The sequence below is a fragment of the Salmo salar genome, chromosome ssa09 (genome assembly GCF_905237065.1).
Source record: "Salmo salar chromosome ssa09, Ssal_v3.1, whole genome shotgun sequence".
NCBI classification, from domain to species: domain Eukaryota; kingdom Metazoa; phylum Chordata; class Actinopteri; order Salmoniformes; family Salmonidae; genus Salmo; species Salmo salar.
In genome coordinates this window covers 49,826,326-49,845,908 of record NC_059450.1, presented here as the reverse complement: position 1 = coordinate 49,845,908, position 19,583 = coordinate 49,826,326, and the positions used below count along the sequence as shown (strand labels likewise).

At 38.1% G+C, this 19,583-nt stretch overlaps 1 protein-coding gene across 2 annotated transcripts in view; it reads right to left on the bottom strand.

The window, feature by feature from the left end:
• The window catches only part of capn3a (calpain 3a, (p94)), a 233,087-nt gene that overhangs the window by 110,630 nt on the left and 102,874 nt on the right, over positions 1–19,583 (bottom strand). The gene's annotated exons all lie outside the window — the stretch shown is intronic.

Genomic DNA, 19,583 nt, shown 5'->3' with positions numbered 1-19,583 from the left:
GGAGGTGTAATACAGTAACATGACAGCTATACAGGAGGTGTAATACAGTAACATGACAGATATACAGGAGGTGTAATACAGTGACATGACAGATATACAGGAGGTGAAATACAGTAACATGACAGATATACAGGAGGTGAAATACCGTAACATGACAGATATACAGGAGGTGTTGTACAGTAACATGACAGATATGCAGGAGGTGTTGTACAGTAACATGACAGATATACAGGAGGTATAATACAGTAACAAGACATATATACAGGAGGTGTAATACAGTAACATGACAGATATACAGTAGGTGTTGTACAGTAACATGACAGATATGCAGGAGGTATTGTACAGTAACATGACAGATATACAGGAGGTTTAATACAGTAACATGACAGATATACAGGTGGTGTAATACATTAACATGACAGATATACAGGAGGTGTAATACAGTAATATGACAGATATACAGGAGGTGTAATACATTAACATGACAGATATACAGGAGGTGTAATACAGTAACATGACAGATATACAGGAGGTGTATTACATTAACATGACAGATATACAGGAGGTGTAATACAGTAACATGACAGCTATACAGGAGGTGTAATACAGTAACATGACAGATATACAGGAGCTGTAATACAGTAACATGACAGATATACAGGAGGTGTTGTACAGTAACATGACAGATATACAGGAGGTGTTGTACAGTAACATGACAGATATACAGGAGGTATAATACAGTAACATGACAGATATACAGGAGGTGTAATAGAGTAACATGACAGATATTCAGGAGGTATAATACAGTAACATGACAGATATACAGTAGGTGTAATACAGTAACATGACAGATATACAGGAGGTGTAATACAGTAACATGACAGATATACAGGAGGTATAATACAGTAACATGACAGGTATACAGGAGGTGTAATATAGTAACATGACAGCTATACAGGAGGTGTATTACAGTAACATGACAGCTATACAGGTGTCATACAGTAACATGACAGATATACAGGAGGTGTAATACAGTAACATGACAGATATACAGGAGGTGTAATAGAGTAACATGACAGACAGACAGGAGGTAAAACATTAATATGACAGATAGACAGGTGTAATACGGTAACATGACTGATATACAGTAGGTGTAATACAGTAACATGACAGATATTCAGGAGGTATAATACAGTAACATGACAGATATACAGGAGGTGTAATACAGTAACATGACAGCTATACAGGAGGTGTAATACAGTAACATGACAGCTATACAGGAGGTGTAATACAGTAACATGACAGATATACAGGAGGTGTAATACAGTGACATGACAGATATACAGGAGGTGAAATACAGTAACATGACAGATATACAGGAGGTGAAATACCGTAACATGACAGATATACAGGAGGTGTTGTACAGTAACATGACAGATATGCAGGAGGTGTTGTACAGTAACATGACAGATATACAGGAGGTATAATACAGTAACAAGACATATATACAGGAGGTGTAATACAGTAACACGACAGATATACAGTAGGTGTTGTACAGTAACATGACAGATATGCAGGAGGTATTGTACAGTAACATGACAGATATACAGGAGGTTTAATACAGTAACATGACAGATATACAGGTGGTGTAATACATTAACATGACAGATATACAGGAGGTGTAATACAGTAATATGACAGATATACAGGAGGTGTAATACATTAACATGACAGATATACAGGAGGTGTAATACAGTAACATGACAGATATACAGGAGGTGTATTACATTAACATGACAGATATACAGGAGGTGTAATACAGTAACATGACAGCTATACAGGAGTTGTAATACAGTAACATGACAGATATACAGGAGCTGTAATACAGTAACATGACAGATATACAGGAGGTGTTGTACAGTAACATGACAGATATACAGGAGGTGTTGTACAGTAACATGACAGATATACAGGAGGTATAATACAGTAACATGACAGATATACAGGAGGTGTAATAGAGTAACATGACAGATATTCAGGAGGTATAATACAGTAACATGACAGATATACAGTAGGTGTAATACAGTAACATGACAGATATACAGGAGGTGTAATACAGTAACATGACAGATATACAGGAGGTATAATACAGTAACATGACAGGTATACAGGAGGTGTAATATAGTAACATGACAGCTATACAGGAGGTGTATTACAGTAACATGACAGCTATACAGGTGTCATACAGTAACATGACAGATATACAGGAGGTGTAATACAGTAACATGACAGATATACAGGAGGTGTAATACAGTAACACGACAGATATACAGGAGGTGTAATAGAGTAACATGACAGACAGACAGGAGGTAAAACATTAACATGACAGATAGACAGGTGTAATACGGTAACATGACTGATATACAGTAGGTGTAATACAGTAACATGACAGATATTCAGGAGGTATAATACAGTAACATGACAGATATACAGGAGGTGTAATACAGTAACATGACAGCTATACAGGAGGTGTAATACAGTAACATGACAGCTATACAGGAGGTGTAATACAGTAACATGACAGATATACAGGAGGTGTAATACAGTGACATGACAGATATACAGGAGGTGAAATACAGTAACATGACAGATATACAGGAGGTGAAATACCGTAACATGACAGATATACAGGAGGTGTTGTACAGTAACATGACAGATATGCAGGAGGTGTTGTACAGTAACATGACAGATATACAGGAGGTATAATACAGTAACAAGACATATATACAGGAGGTGTAATACAGTAACATGACAGATATACAGTAGGTGTTGTACAGTAACATGACAGATATGCAGGAGGTGTTGTACAGTAACATGACAGATATACAGGAGGTTTAATACAGTAACATGACAGATATACAGGTGGTGTAATACATTAACATGACAGATATACAGGAGGTGTAATACAGTAATATGACAGATATACAGGAGGTGTAATACATTAACATGACAGATATACAGGAGGTGTAATACAGTAACATGACAGATATACAGGAGGTGTATTACATTAACATGACAGATATACAGGAGGTGTAATACAGTAACATGACAGCTATACAGGACGTGTAATACAGTAACATGACAGATATACAGGAGCTGTAATACAGTAACATGACAGATATACAGGAGGTGTTGTACAGTAACATGACAGATATACAGGAGGTGTTGTACAGTAACATGACAGATATACAGGAGGTATAATACAGTAACATGACAGATATACAGGAGGTGTAATACAGTAACATGACAGATATACAGGAGGTAATGTACAGTAACATGACAGATATACAGGAGGTGTAATACAGTAACATGACAGAGAAACAGGAGGTGTTGTACAGTACCATGACAGATATACAGTAGGTAAAACACTAACATGACAGATAGACAGGAGGTGTAATACGGTAACATGACAGATATACAGTAGGTGTAATACAGTAACATGACAGATATTCAGGAGGTATAATACAGTAACATGACAGATATACAGTAGGTGTAATACAGAAACATGACAGATATACAGGAGGTGTAATACAGTAACATGACAGATATACAGGAGGTGTAATACAGTAACATGACAGCTATACAGGAGGTGTAATACAGTAACATGACAGCTAAACAGGTGTCATACAGTAACATGACAGATATACAGGAGGTATAATACAGTAACATTACAGATATACAGGAGGTGTAATACAGTAACATGACAGATATACAGGAGGTGTAATACAGTAACATGACAGATATAAAGGAGGTGTTGTACAGTAACATGACAGATATACAGGAGGTGTTGTACAGTAACATGACAGATATGCAGGAGGTGTTGTACAGTAACATGACAGATATACAGGAGGTTTAATACAGTAACATGACAGATATACAGGTGGTTTAATACAGTAACATGACAGATATACAGGAGGTGTAATACAGTAATATGACAGATATACAGGAGGTGTAATACATTAACATGACAGATATACAGGAGGTGTAATACGGTAACATGACAGCTATACAGGAGGTGTAATACAGTAACATGACAGATATACAGGAGCTGTAATACAGTAACATGACAGATATACAGGAGGTGTTGTACAGTAACATGACAGATATACAGGAGGTGTTGTACAGTGACATGACAGATATACAGGAGGTATAATACAGTAACATGACAGATATACAGGAGGTGTAATACAGTAACATGACAGATATACAGGAGGTAATGTACAGTAACATGACAGATATACAGGAGGTGTAATACAGTAACATGACAGAGAAACAGGAGGTGTTGTACAGTACCATGACAGATATACAGTAGGTAAAACACTAACATGACAGATAGACAGGAGGTGTAATACGGTAACATGACAGATATACAGTAGGTGTAATACAGTAACATGACAGATATTCAGGAGGTGTAATACAGTAACATGACAGCTATACAGGAGGTGTAATACAGTAACATGACAGATATACAGGAGGTGTAATACAGTAACATGACAGATATACAGGAGGTGTAATACAGTAACATGACAGATATACAGGAGGTGTAATACAGTAACATGCCAGATATACAGCATGTGTAATACAGTAACATGCCAGATATACAGGAGGTATAATACAGTAACATGAGAGATATAGAGGAGGTGTAATACAGTAACATGACAGATAAACAGGAGGTATAATACAGTAACATGACAGATATACAGGAGGTGTAATACAGTAACATGACAGATATACAGGCGATGTAATACAGTAACATGACAGATATACAGGCGATGTAATACAGTAACATGACAGATATACAGGATGTGTAATACAGTAACATGACAGATATACAGGAGTTGTAATACAGTAACATGACAGATATACAGGCGGTGTAATACAGTAACATGACAGATATACGGGAGGTGTAATACAGTAACATGACAGATATACAGGAGGTGTAATACAGTAACATGACAGATATACAGGAGGTATTGTACAGTAACATGACAGATATACAGGAGGTAAAATACGGTAACATGACAGATAGACAGGAGGTGTAATACAGTAACATGACAGATATACAGGAGGTGTTGTACAGTAACATTACAGATATACAGGTGTAAAACAGTAACATGACAGATATACAGGAGGTATAATACAGTAACATGACAGATATACAGGAGGTGTAATACAGTAATATGACAGATATACAGGAGGTGTTGTACAGTAACATGACAGATATACAGTAACATGACAGATAGACAGGAGGTGTAATACAGTAACATGACAGATATACAGGAGGTGTAATAGAGTAACATGACAGATATTCAGGAGGTATAATACAGTAACATGACAGATATACAGTAGGTGTAATACAGTAACATGACAGATATACAGGAGGTGTAATACAGTAACATGACAGATATACAGGAGGTATAATACAGTAACATGACAGGTATACAGGAGGTGTAATACAGTAACATGACAGATATACAGGAGCTGTAATACAGTAACATGACAGATATACAGGAGGTGTTGTACAGTAACATGACAGATATACAGGAGGTGTTGTACAGTAACATGACAGATATACAGGAGGTATAATACAGTAACATGACAGATATACAGGAGGTGTAATACAGTAACATGACAGATATACAGGAGGTAATGTACAGTAACATGACAGATATACAGGAGGTGTAATACAGTAACATGACAGAGAAACAGGAGGTGTTGTACAGTACCATGACAGATATACAGTAGGTAAAACACTAACATGACAGATAGACAGGAGGTGTAATACGGTAACATGACAGATATACAGTAGGTGTAATACAGTAACATGACAGATATTCAGGAGGTATAATACAGTAACATGACAGATATACAGTAGGTGTAATACAGAAACATGACAGATATACAGGAGGTGTAATACAGTAACATGACAGATATACAGGAGGTGTAATACAGTAACATGACAGCTATACAGGAGGTGTAATACAGTAACATGACAGCCAAACAGGTGTCATACAGTAACATGACAGATATACAGGAGGTATAATACAGTAACATGACAGATATACAGGAGGTATAATACAGTAACATGACAGATATACAGGAGGTGTAATACAGTAACATGACAGATATACAGGAGGTGTAATACAGTAACATGACAGATATAAAGGAGATGTTGTACAGTAACATGACAGATATACAGGAGGTGTTGTACAGTAACATGACAGATATGCAGGAGGTGTTGTTCAGTAACATGACAGATATACAGGAGGTTTAATACAGTAACATGACAGATATACAGGTGGTGTAATACAGTAACATGACAGATATACAGGAGGTGTAATACAGTAATATGACAGATATACAGGAGGTGTAATACATTAACATGACAGATATACAGGAGGTGTATTACAGTAACACGACAGATATACAGGAGGTGTAATACATTAACATGACAGATATACAGGAGGTGTAATACGGTAACATGACAGCTATACAAGAGGTGTAATACAGTAACACGACAGATATACAGGAGCTGTAATACAGTAACATGACAGATATACAGGAGGTGTTGTACAGCTAACATGACAGATATACAGGAGGTGTAATACAGTAACATGACAGATATACAGGAGGTAATGTACAGTAACATGACAGATATACAGGAGGTGTAATACAGTAACATGACAGAGAAACAGGAGGTGTTGTACAGTACCATGACAGATATACAGTAGGTAAAACACTAACATGACAGATAGACAGGAGGTGTAATACGGTAACATGACAGATATACAGTAGGTGTAATACAGTAACATGACAGATATTCAGGAGGTAAAATACGGTAACATGACAGATAGACAGGAGGTGTAATACCGTAACATGACAGATATACAGCAGGTGTAATACAGTAACATGACAGATATACAGGAGGTGTAATACAGTAACATGACAGATATACAGGAGGTGTAATACAGTAACATGACAGATATACAGGAGGTGTAACACAGTAACATGACAGATATACAGGAGGTGTAATACAGTAACATGACAGATATACAGGAAGTGTAATACAGTAACATGACAGATATACAGGAGGTGTTGTACAGGTAACATGACAGATATACAGTAACATGACAGATATACAGGAGTGTAATACAGTAACATGACAGAGATACAGGAGGTGTAATACAGTAACATGACAGACAGACAGGAGGTAAAACATTAATATGACAGATAGACAGGTGTAATACGGTAACATGACTGATATACAGTAGGTGTAATACAGTAACATGACAGATATTCAGGAGGTATAATACAGTAACATGACAGATATACAGGAGGTGTAATACAGTAACATGACAGAGATACAGGAGGTGTAATACAGTAACATGACAGCTATACAGGAGGTGTAATACAGTAACATGACAGATATACAGGAGGTGTAATACAGTAACATGACAGATATACAGGATGTGTAATACAGTAACATGACAGATATACAGGAGGTGTAATACAGTAACATGACAGATATAAAGGAGGTGTAATACAGTAACATGACAGATATACAGGTGGTGTAATACAGTAACATGACAGATATACGGGAGGTGTAATACAGTAACATGACAGATATACAGGAGGTGTAATACAGTAACATGACAGATATACAGGAGGTGTTGTACAGTAACATGACAGATATACAGGAGGTGTAATACAGTAACATGACAGATATACAGCAGGTGTAATACAGTAACATGACAGATATACAGGAGGTGTAATACAATAACATGACAGATATACAGGAGGTGTAATACAGTAACATGACAGATATACAGGAGGTGTAACACAGTAACACGACAGATATACAGGAGGTTTAATACAGTAACACGACAGATATACAGGAAGTGTAATACAGTAACATGACAGATATACAGGAGGTGTTGTACAGGTAACACGACAGATATACAGTAACACGACAGATATACAGGAGGTGTAATACAGTAACATGACAGAGATACAGGAGGTGTAATACAGTAACATGACAGACAGACAGGAGGTAAAACATTAATATGACAGATAGACAGGTGTAATACGGTAACATGACTGATATACAGTAGGTGTAATACAGTAACATGACAGATATTCAGGAGGTATAATACAGTAACATGACAGATATACAGGAGGTGTAATACAGTAACATGACAGAGATACAGGAGGTGTAATACAGTAACATGACAGCTATACAGGAGGTGTAATACAGTAACATGACAGATATACAGGAGGTGTAATACAGTAACATGACAGATATACAGGAGCTGTAATACAGTAACATGACAGATATACAGGAGGTGTAGTACAGCAACATGACAGATATACAGGAGGTGTTGTACAGTAACACGACAGATATACAGGAGGTGTAATACAGTAACACGACAGATATACAGGAGGTGTAATACAGTAACACGACAGATATACAGGAGGTGTAATGTACAGTAACATGACAGATATACAGGAGGTGTAATACAGTAACATGACAGAGAAACAGGAGGTGTTGTACAGTACCATGACAGATATACAGGAGGTAAAACACTAACATGACAGATAGACAGGAGGTGTAATACGGTAACATGACAGATATACAGCAGGTGTAATACAGTAACATGACAGATATCCAGGAGGTATAATACAGTAACATGACAGATATACAGGAGGTGTAATACAGAAACATGACAGATATACAGGAGGTGTAATACAGCAACACGACAGATATACAGGAGGTGTAATACAGTAACATGACAGCTATACAGGAGGTGTAATACAGTAACATAGACAGCTAAACAGGTGTAATACAGTAACATGACAGATATACAGGAGGTGTAACACAGTAACATCACAGATATACAGGAGGTGTAATACAGTAACATGACAGATATACAGGAGGTGTAATACAGTAACATGACAGATATAAAGGAGGTGTTGTACAGTAACATGACAGATATACAGGAGGTGTTGTACAGTAAACACGACAGATATGCAGGAGGTGTTGTTCAGTAACATGACAGATATACAGGAGGTTTAATACAGTAACATACGACAGATATACAGGTGGTGTAATACAGTAACACGACAGATATACAGGAGGTGTAATACAGTAATATGACAGATATACAGGAGGTGTAATACATTAACATGACAGATATACAGGAGGTGTATTACAGTAACATGACAGATATACAGGAGGTGTAAATACATAACATGACAGATATACAGGAGGTGTAATACGGCAACATGACAGCTATACAAGAGGTGTAATACAGTAACATGACAGATATACAGGAGCTGTAATACAGTAACACGACAGATATACAGGAGGTGTTGTACAGAAACACGACAGATATACAGGAGGTGTAATACAGTAACACGACAGATATACAGGAGGTAATGTACAGTAACATGACAGATATACAGGAGGTGTAATACAGTAACATGACAGAGAAACAGGAGGTGTTGTACAGTACCATGACAGATATACAGTAGGTAAAACACTAACATGACAGATAGACAGGAGGTGTAATACGGTAACATGACAGATATACAGTAGGTGTAATACAGTAACATGACAGATATTCAGGAGGTAAAATACGGTAACATGACAGATAGACAGGAGGTGTAATACTGTAACATGACAGATATACAGCAGGTGTAATACAGTAACATAGACAGATATACAGGAGGTGTAATACAATAACATGACAGATATACAGGAGGTGTAATACAGTAACATGACAGATATACAGGAGGTGTAACACAGTAACATAGACAGATATACAGGAGGTTGTAATACAGTAACATACGACAGATATACAGGAGGTGTAATACAGTAACATGACAGATATACAGGAGGTGTAATACAGTAACATGACAGATATACAGGAGGTGTGAACACAGTAACACGACAGATATACAGGAGGTTTAATACAGTAACATGACAGATATACAGGAGGTGTAATACAGCAACATGACAGATATACAGGAGGTGTTGTACAGGTAACATGACAGATATACAGTAACACGACAGATATACAGGAGGTGTAATACAGTAACATGACAGAGATACAGGAGGTGTAATACAGTAACATGACAGACAGACAGGAGGTAAAACACTAACATGACAGATAGACAGGTGTAATACGGTAACATGACTGATATACAGTAGGTGTAATACAGTAACATGACAGATATTCAGGAGGTATAATACAGTAACATGACAGATATACAGGAGGTGTAATACAGCAACATGACAGAGATACAGGAGGTGTAATACAGTAACATGACAGCCATACAGGAGGTGTAATACAGCAACATGACAGATATACAGGAGGTGTAATACAGTAACACGACAGATATACAGGAGGTGTAATACAGAAACATGACAGATATACAGGAGGTGTAATACAGTAACACGACAGATATAAAGCGAAGGTGTAATACAGTAACATGACAGATATACAGGGTGGTGTAATACAGAACACGACAGATATAACGGGAGGTGTAATACAGTAACATGACAGATATACAGGAGGTGCAATACAGTCAACACGACAGATACAATAGGAGGTGTTGTACAGCAACACGACAGATATACAGGAGGTGTAATACATTAACATGACAGATATACAGGAGGTGTAATAGAGTAACATGACAGCTATACAGGAGGTGTAATACAGTAACACGACAGATATACAGGAGCTCGTAATACAGTAACACGACAGATATACAGGAGCGGTGTACAGCAACATGACAGATATACAGGTGGTGTAGTACAGTTAACACGACAGATTACATAGGAGGTATAATACAGTAACATGACAGATATACAGGAGGTGTAATACAGCAAACATGACAGATATACAGGAGGTAATGTACAGTAACATGACAGATATACAGGAGGTGTAATACAGTAACATGACAGAGAAACAGGAGGTGTTGTACAGTACCATGACAGATATACAGTAGGTAAAACACTAACATGACAGATAGACAGGAGGTGTAATACGGTAACATGACAGATATACAGTAGGTGTAATACAGTAACATGACAGATATTCAGGAGGTAAAATACGGTAACATAGACAGATAGACAGGAGGTGTAATACTGTAACATGACAGATATACAGCAGGTGTAATACAGCAACATGACAGATATACAGGAGGTGTAATACAGTAACATGACAGATATACAGGAGGTGTAATACAGTAACATGACAGATATACAGGAGGTGTCAACACAGTAACATGACAGATATACAGGAGGTTTAATACAGTAACATGACAGATATACAGGAAGTGTAATACAGTAACATGACAGATATACAGGAGGTGCTTGTACAGGTAACATGACAGATATACAGTAACATGACAGATATACAGGAGGTGTAATACAGTAACATGACAGAGATACAGGAGGTGTAATACAGTAACATGACAGACAGACAGGAGGTAAAAACATTAATATGACAGATAGACAGGTGTAATACGGTAACATGACTGATATACAGTAGGTGTAATACAGTAACATGACAGATATTCAGGAGGTATAATACAGTAACATGACAGATATACAGGAGGTGTTATACAGTAACATGACAGAGATACAGGAGGTGTAATACAGTAACATGACAGCTATACAGGAGGTGTAATACAGTAACATGACAGATATACAGGAGGTGTAATACAGTAACATGACAGATATACAGGAGGTGTAATACAGTAACATGACAGATATACAGGAGGTGTAATACAGTAACATGACAGATATACAGGAGGTGTTGTACAGAAACATGACAGATATACAGGCGGTGTAATACAGTAACACGACAGATATAACGGGAGGTGTAATACAGAAACACGACAGATATACAGGAGGTGTAATACAGTAACATGACAGATATACAGGAGGTGTAATACAGTAACACGACAGATATACAGGAGGTGTTGTACAGTAACATGACAGATATACAGGAGGTAAAAATACGGTAACATGACAGATAGACAGGAGGTGTAATACGGTAACATGACAAATATACAGCAGGTGTAATACAGTAACATGACAGCTATACAGGAGGTGTAATACAGTAACATGACAGGTATACAGGAGGTCTGATAACAAAAAGTAACAGGACTGATATACAGGAGGTGAAATACAGTAACATGACAGATATACAGGCGGCATAATACAGTAATAAGACAGATATACAGGAGGTGTCATACAGTAACATGACAGATATACAGGAGGTGTAATACAGTAACATGACAGATATACAGTAACATGACAGATATACAGGAGGTGTAATACAGTAACATGACAGGTATACAGGAGGTCTGATAACAACAGTAACAGGACAGATATACAGGAGGTTTGATAACAACAGTAACTGGACAGATATACAGGAGGTGAAATACAGTAACATGACAGATATACAGGAGGTAAAATACAGTAACATGACAGATATACAGTAACATGACAGATATACAGGAGGTGTAATACAGTAACATGACAGGTATACAGGAGTTCTGATAACAACAGTAACAGGACAGATATACAGGAGGTCTGATAAAACAGTAACAGGACAGATATACAGGAGGTCTGATAACAAACAGTAACATGACAGATATACAGGAGGTATAATACAGTAACATACGACAGATATACAGGAGGTGTAATAGAGTAACATGACAGATATACAGGAGGTGTAATACAGTAACATGACAGATATACAGGAGGTGTGATACAGTAACACGACAGATATACAGGAGGTGTAATACAGCAACATGACAGATATACAGGAGGTGTAATACATTAACATGAGAGGTATACAGGAGCGCAATACAGTAACATGACAGATATACAGGAGGTTATCTAATACAGCAACATGACAGATATACAGGAGGTGCAATACAGTAACATGACAGCCACAGGAGGTGTAATATAGTAACACGACAGATACAACAGGAGCTCGTAATACAACAACACGACAGATATACGAGGTGCAATACAGCAACATGACAGATATACAGAGGGCGAATACAGCAACACGACAGATATACAGGAGGTGCAACACAGCAACACGACAGAATAATGATGGGTAATACAGCAACACGCCAGATACAGGAGGTATAATACAGCAACACGAGATATACAGGAGGTGCAATACAGCAACACGACAGATACAACAGGAGATAATACAGCAACATGACAGATAACAGTGAGGTAATACAGTAACACGACAGATATACAGGCGATGTAATACAGCAACACGACAGATATACAGGACGTGCAATACAGTAACACGACAGATACCAGGAGTGTAATACAGCAACACGACAGATATACAGTGCAATACAGCAACATGACAGATATACGGGAGGTGTAATACAGCAACACGACAGATATACAGGAGGTGCAATACAGCAACACGACAGATATACAGGAGGTGTAGTACAGTAACATGACAGATATACAGGAGGTACAAAATACGGAACACGACAGATAGACAGGATGTCAATACGGCAACATGACAGATATACAGGCTGTAATACAGTAACATGACAGATATACAGGAGGTGTAATACAGTAACATGACAGATATACAGGAGGTGTAATACAGTAACATGACAGATATACAGTAACACGACAGATATACAGGAGGTGTAATACAGTAACATGACAGGTATACAGGAGGTCTGATAACAAGAGTAACATGACAGATATACAGGAGGTTTGATACCAACAGTAACTGGACAGATATACAGGAGGTGTAATACAGTAACATGACAGAATACAGGAGGTAAAATACAGTAACATGACAGATATACAGTAACATGACAGATATACAGGAGGTGTAATACAGTAACATGACAGGTATACAGGAGTTCTGATAACAACAGTAACAGGACAGATATACAGGAGGTCTGATAACAACAGTAACAGGACAGATATACAGGAGGTCTGATAACAACAGTAACAGGACAGATATACAGGAGGTATAATACAGTAACATGACAGATATACAGGAGGTGTAATAGAGTAACATGACAGATATACAGGAGGTGTAATACAGTAACATGACAGATATACAGGAGGTGTGATACAGTAACATGACAGATATACAGGAGGTGTAATACAGTAACATGACAGATATACAGGAGGTGTAATACATTAACATGACAGGTATACAGGAGGTGTAATACAGTAACATGACAGATATACAGGAGGTCTAATACAGTAACATGACAGATATACAGGAGGTGTAATACAGCAACACGACAGATATACAGGAGGCGTAAAACAGCAACACGACAGATATACAGGAGTTGTAATACAGTAACACGACAGATATACAGGAGGTGTACAGCAACACGACAGATATCGCAGGAGGTGTAATACAGCAACACGACAGATATACAGGAGGTGTAAACAGAACACAGATATAGGAGTATAATACAGTAACATGACAGATACAGGAGGTGTAATACAGTAACATGAGAGATATACAGGAGGTGTAATACAGTAAACACGACAGATATACAGGATAACAGTAACATGACAGATATACAGGAGGTGTAATACAGTAACATGACAGATATTACAGCGAGTGTAATACAGTAACATGACAGATATACAGGAGGTGTAATACAGTAACACGACAGATATACAGGAGTTGTAATACAGCAACACGACAGATACAATACAGGCGGGTGTAATACAGTAACACGACAGATATACGGAGGTGTAATACAGTAACATGACAGATATACAGGAGGTGTAATACAGTAACATGACAGATATACAGGAGGTGTTGTACAGTAACACGACAGATATACAGGAGGTAAAAATACGTAACATGACAGATAGACAGGAGGTGTAATACGGTAACATGACAGATATACAGGAGGTGTAATACAGTAACACGACAGATATACAGGAGGTGTAATACAGTAACATGACCGATATACAGGAGGTGTAACACAGCAACATGACAGATATACAGGAGGTGTAATACAGTAACATGACAGATATACAGGAGGTGTAATACAGTAACATGACAGCTATACAGGAGGTGTAATACAGTAACATGACAGATATACAGGAGGTGTTCGTACAGTAACATGACAGATATACAAGGTGTAAAACAGTAACATGACAGATATACAGGAGGTGTAATACAGTAACACGACAGATATACAGGAGGTGTAATACAGTAACATGACAGATATACAGGAGGTGTAATACAGCAACATGACAGATATACAGGAGGTGTAATACAGTAACATGACAGATATACAGGAGGTGTAATACAGTAACATGACAGATATACAGGAGGTGTAATACAGTAACACGACAGATATAAAGAGAACAGAGATATACAGGAGGTGTAATACAGTAACATGACAGATATACAGGAGGTATAATACAGTAACATGACAGATATACAGGAGGTGTAATACAGTAACATGACAGATATACAGGACGTGTAATACAGTAACATGACAGATATACAGGAGGTGTAATACAGTAACATGACAGATATACAGGAGGTGTAATACAGTAACATGACAGATATACAGGCGGTGTAATACAGTAACATGACAGATATACAGGAGGTGTTGTACAGTAACATGACAGATATACAGGAGGCTAAAACACGGTAACATGACAGATAGACAGGAGGTGTATTACGGTAACATGACAGATATACAGTAGGTGTAATACAGTAACATGACAGATATACAGGAGGTGTAATACAGTAACACGACCGATATACAGGAGGTGTAACACAGTAACATGACAGATATACAGGAGGTGTAATACAGTAACATGACAGATATACAGGAGGTGTAATACAGTAACATGACAGATATACAGGAGGTGTAATACAGTAACATGACAGATATACAGGAGGTGTACAGCAACAGTACTGACAGAACATGACAGAACAGAGGTGTTGAATACAGTAACATGACAGATATACAGGAGTGTGCAATACAGTAACATGACAGATATACAGGAGGTGTTGACAACAGAGATACAGTAACATGACAGATATACAGGAGGTGTAATACAGCAACATGACAGATATACAGGAGGTGTAATACAGCAACATGACAGATATCAGGAGGTGTAATACAGTAACAGGACAGATATACGAGGTGCAATACAGCAACACGACAGATATACAGGAGGTATAATACAGCAACATGAGAGATATACAGGAGGTGTAATACAGCAACATGACAGATATACAGAGGTGTAATACAGTAACATGACAGATATACAGGAGGTGTAATACAGTAACATGACAGATATACAGGCAGGTGTAATACAGCAACATGACAGATATACAGGAGGTGTAATACAGTAACATGACAGATATACAGGAGGTGTAATACAGTAACATGACAGATATACAGGCGGTGTAATACAGTAACATGACAGATATACAGGAGGTGTAATACAGTAACATGACAGATATACAGGAGGTGTAATACAGTAACATGACAGATATACAGGAGGTGTTGTACAGTAACATGACAGATATACAGGAGGTAAAATACGGTAACATGACAGATAGACAGGAGGTGTAATACAGTAACATGACAGATATACAGGAGGTGTAATACAGTAACATGACCGATATACAGGAGGTTTAATACAGTAACATGACAGATATACAGGAGGTGTAATACAGTAACATGACAGATATACAGGAAGTGTAATACAGTAACATGACAGATATACAGGAGGTGTAATACAGTAACATGACAGATATACAGGAGGTGTTGTACAGTAACATCACAGATATACGGAGGTGTAAAACAGTAACACGACAGATATACAGGAGGTATAATACAGTAACACGACAGATATACAGGAGGTGTAATACAGTAATATGACAGATATACAGGAGGTGTTGTACAGTAACACGACAGATATACAGTAACACGACAGATATACAGGAGGTGTAATACAGTAACATGACAGATATACAGGAGGTAAAACATGGTAACATGACAGATATACAGGAGGTGCTGTCAGCAACACGACAGACATACAGGAGGTAAAACACCAACATGACAGATAGACAGGAGGTGTAATACAGTAACATACGACAGATATACAGGAGGTGTAATAGAGTAACATGACAGATATCCAGGAGGTAGAATACAGCAACATGACAGATATACAGAGGTGTAACACAGCAACACGACAGATATAAGGAGGTGTAACACAGCAACACAGACAGATATATAGGAGTATAACACAGCAACACGACAGGCATACAGGAGGTGCAATATAGCAAACAGACAGCATATGAAGAGTGCATTACAGCAACACGACAGGAACAGGCGTCACACAGCAACACGACAGATATACAGGAGGTGCAATACAGCAACATGACAGATATACAGGAGGTATAATACAGCAACACGACAGATATACATGAGGTGCAACACAGAATAATAACAGATATACAGGAGGTGTGACAGCAACACGACAGATATACAGCAACACGACAGATATACAGGAGGTGCAACACAGTAACATGACAGATATACAGGAGGGAAAAATACGGTAACAGACAGATATACAGGAGGTGCTGTTCAGTAAAATGACAGACATACAGGAGGTAAAACACCAACATGACAGATAGACAGGAGGTGTAATACAGTAACATGACAGATATACAGGAGGTGTAATAGAGTAACATGACAGATATTCAGGAGGTATAATACAGTAACATACGACAGATATACAGGAGGTGTAATACAGTAACATGACAGATATACAGGAGGTGTAATACAGTAACATGACAGATATACAGGAGGTGTAATACAGTAACATGACAGGTATACAGGAGGTGCAATACAGTAACATAGACAGCTATACAGGAGGTGTAATACAGTAACATGACAGATATACAGGTGTACATAACAGTAACATGACAGATATACAGGAGGTGTAATACAGTAACATGACAGATATACAGGAGGTGTAATACAGTAACATGACAGATATACAGGAGGTGTAATAGAGTAACATGACAGACAGACAGGAGGTAAAACATTAATATGACAGATAGACAGGTGTAATACGGCAACATGACTGATATACAGTAGGTGTAATACAGTAACATGACAGATATTCAGGAGGTATAATACAGCAACAAGACAGACATACAGGAGGTGTAATACAGCAACATGACAGATAACAGGAGGTGTAATACAGTAACATGACAGCCATACAGGAGGTGTAATACAGTAACATGACAGATATACAGGAGGTGTAATACAGGACATGACAGATATACAGGAGGTGAAATACAGTAACATAGACAGATATACAGGAGGTGAAACACCGTAAACGACAGATATACAGGAGGTGGTGAACAGCAACACGACAGATACGCAGGAGGTGTCGTACAGCAACACGACAGATACAAGGAGGTACAATACAGCAACAAGACAGACATACAGGAGGCGCAACACAGCAACAGACAGACAAACAGTAGGCGCTGTACAGCAACACGACAGATATGCAGAGGCAATTACAGAACACGACAGATATACGAGTCTAAACGCAACACGACAGATATACAGCGGTGTAATACATCAACACGACAGATAAAGGAGTGTGCAATACAGCAACAGACAGATATAGGGAGAGTGCAACACAGCAATACGACAGATACAAATGAGGAACACAGCAACACGACAGATATACTAGAGGCGCATTACATCAACACGACAGAGTATACAAGATGGCAATACAGCAAACAGACAGCATACAGGAGGCGCAATACAGCAACACGACAGATACACAGGAGCCGCAATACAGCAAACACGACAGATATACAGGAGTGCGCAGGACAGCAACACGACAGATATACAGGAGGTGCGCAGAAAGACAGAATACAGAGGCAAAACAGAACACGAAGATATACAGGTGAATAGAGCAACACGACAGATATCCAGGAGGCATAATACAGCAACAGACAGATATACAGCAGGTGTAATACAGCAACACGACAGATATATAGGATGGCAATACAGCAACATAGACAGATATAACAGGAGGCATAACACAGCAACATGACAGGCATACAGGAGGTAATATAGCAACACGACAGCCCAGGAGGGAACAGCAACACGACAGCCATACAGGTGACACAGCAACAGACAGATATACAAGGTGTAAACAGTAACACGACAGATATACAGGAGGTGTAATAGAGTAACATGACAGACAGACAGGAGGTAAAACATTAACATGACAGATAGACAGGTGTAATACGGTAACATGACAGATATACAGTAGGTGTAATACAGTAACATGACAGATATTCAGGAGGTATAATACAGTAACATGACAGATATACAGGAGGTGTAATACAGCAACATGACAGATATACAGGAGGTGTAATACAGTAACATGACAGCTATACAGGAGGTGTAATACAGCAACATGACAG